This window comes from Amphibalanus amphitrite, unplaced genomic scaffold (assembly GCF_019059575.1).
Source record: "Amphibalanus amphitrite isolate SeventyFive unplaced genomic scaffold, NRLGWU_Aamphi_draft 000238F_arrow, whole genome shotgun sequence".
In the NCBI taxonomy this organism is placed as follows: Eukaryota; Metazoa; Arthropoda; class Thecostraca; order Balanomorpha; family Balanidae; genus Amphibalanus; species Amphibalanus amphitrite.
Genome location: NW_024881733.1, coordinates 449,569 through 452,352, shown reverse-complemented (window position 1 = coordinate 452,352; position 2,784 = coordinate 449,569). Strand labels below are relative to the sequence as shown.

Sequence of the window (2,784 nt, the reverse complement as noted above, 5' to 3'; positions counted from 1 at the left end):
AGCTCATTTTCACTCCCAGGACTCTATTATAGACTCTGGCTGACTTCGCTGGCTCCGGAGGACTCCTCGACACCTATGTTCACTCCCATGAAATCCGTTGACTCTGGATGACTCCCCATGACTCTGTATGACTCAGTAGACTCGTCGTGAGTCAATGTCGGTACGGACCGGAGCTGTAACAAACAACAAACACAACGGAGTCACAACAAACACACAACAAACACCATAGATGATATGTGAGACACACACACTACACAGCAAACGGAGTCGCCATAAATAACAAACAACATCGACGTGACAAACAACACAGACCGGTTTATCGTCAATATATATTGCTCCACGGTCCACTGTGCACTGTCCATTACTTATCACTGTACCGGCCATCTGACAATGTGTGTAGTAGACACCACCAGAAGAGGGGGACCCAGCTGTGAGGTCTGGGCAGAGCAACAGGAGCAGCGGGCAGAGGAGGGGAGCACAGAGCCGCAGACAGAGCACGTCAGCGACACTAGCGCTGCCTACCGGTTTGGTCCGGAACCTGTGGTTGTCGAGTACACCGCATGGAGAGGAGAATGGGACGAGAGGTTAGTGATCTCCTGAATACCACCCCCACTGGCGGATACAGTCGCCACCGCGACTAAGATGATGCTGTCGGAGAACCCGTGCGTCCTCTGGACACTGCAGCAGAGCCGACACCTGACCACGTCGTCATTAGAAGCGGAAACAGCGGTACAGGTGACGTCACATGCCAGGCTCCTGCAACACACTCAAATCTAGTGAATAATACAGTGCAATACTTACGTGTGGCTCTGTGTGGCTATTAGCATGACCCGCAGTCCGCCACGTGGAGGCTGCCACATCGGACTGCGTCTCTGTTATCGCCCGAGACCCCTCAGGTAGTGCAGAGCCCACCATGTCCTGAGGGAAGACACGGCGGCCATCCGGCCCCGAGTAGCACTCGGTGTGTGCTACTCGCAGCCGATTGGTGGCGGCACAAACGGCCGTTGGGTGAGTCAGCTCTCCAAGCACGGCGGAGGCAGGCTTGTATAGCACTCATCTGTCGTGGATGGCCTACACCAGCTGATCGTGATGGCTGAAAATATACCGGTGGGTCAGGGCACTGTCGTACAACGACTGGCGTTTTATCATATATTTTTCCATAATATGTCATTGAATAGATTGGTTTACATTCTGATAAATCATAATGTATGCTCGAGCTGGGAAGGTGACCCAAGCCAGCTCCGATAACATGTGCACATGTCAGTTTTCCATTTGCTGGCCCACGTACATCTGTCTGCCCGCGGCTGAACACTGGCTCCTTCAGAGAGACGGACACCCGACCGAGCGGCTGTCCCCGGGCTCTGGTCACCGTCATGGAGACAGCTGGCCGCGCGGGGAGCTGGAGACGCCACCAGCGGAAGGAAAACGCGTCATCACGGGACTGGTAATGCAATAATTATGAGTCTGGTGTCATTTGTGAATGCTGCTAACTACAAATCGCCTCGTATCAAGTATATTCACAAACGTTGGGACATAAGCAGGTATGCATCAATTGCATCACACAAGAAGCGTCCCCCCAGACTAACCTGTCTCGGGAGGCCTCTGATCCTGTGACGGGCGAGTGTGCGGCAGCTGAAATGCCGGACTGCCGGATTGGCTCCGGCGGTCGACGGCTCAGCTGCGCCAGAGCCGCACACCCGCCTCCGTCAACCTGCCGGTGCAGTAAATGGACAGGTGATTATTCCAGCTGATTTATGTATGACGTCATATGTAAGTTACTAGTTTTACTTTGATTAGCACCATACACTACTGTATTACTTATACTACCAGTATAACGCCTTTTGGGGGCGACTAACGGAGCGAGCGAGAGGGTGAGCCTTGCACGTACGAAATTTCGACGGGGCACCTCCAGGCTCCAACTGACTTGTGCACGGCACCCTACTAACCGGTCTCTAGCGATGTGCCAAATTTGAGCACAATCAGCCCAGCCGTTCTCGAGATCTGAAAGCGGCACCCTGCACGTGCGCACGTGCAAAATGGGTCCCATCTGACTTTTGCGCGGCCCCCTTATAACTGGTCCCTAACCGTGTACCAAATTTGAGCGCCATCGGTCCAGCTGTTCTCGAGATCTGGAAACGACCCCTGCACGTGCGCACGTCCAGCAGCACCCCAACTCTGGCACATGGATATGGATTGCCTAGCGAGTGCCTACCTACATGCCAACTTTCAGCGCAATCGGCGCTGAAAGTTGGCGATTGCGCCGATTGTTAGATACGATTGCGCCGATGCTACGCTCGCTTCGCTCGCCCCGTAACTAGTTACTGTATTGCTGACTACTGTACATATTATCGAGATATAGTAGTCTAGGTTGGCATGTAACAAAAACAACTTTATAAAAATACACTTTATAAAAATACGCAATACATAATGCAAAGGACTACACAAAAATACCAAAATACATATTTAAAATAAAAATATACGGGACACGGGAATAGAGACGCATGGGACATTGACCCAGGAAAATATGTTCATATCAATAAGCAGATTCCGCTGGTGAACTTACGCCCGCTGGTGGTGGGCGCGGCCCTGAGGCCGGCGGTGCTGGTGGCGGTGCTGCCAATGCTGGGACGGGAGCTGAAAGACAAGAGATGAATATCTAGCACCTAGCTAGTAGCTATTGATCTTTGATTGTTGAATGGTCAGTTACAGCTTAGTGGTGCGCCAAAAATCGCATATCCATGTGATTCGTTATCTGTCACACAAATATGTTTTGAGTAATGTACA

The 2,784-nt window shown here is 51.8% G+C and overlaps 1 long non-coding RNA gene across 1 annotated transcript; it reads right to left on the bottom strand.

Moving 5' to 3' along the window:
* Positions 1-846: 846 nt before the first annotated feature.
* Positions 847-2,580, bottom strand: LOC122386047. Its single transcript, XR_006257325.1, has 3 exons — positions 2,564-2,580; positions 1,587-1,711; positions 847-1,093 (listed from the first exon to the last, which is right to left on the bottom strand). It is a non-coding gene; the product is annotated as an uncharacterized LOC122386047 (long non-coding RNA).
* Between the last annotated feature and the right edge of the window lie 204 nt (positions 2,581-2,784).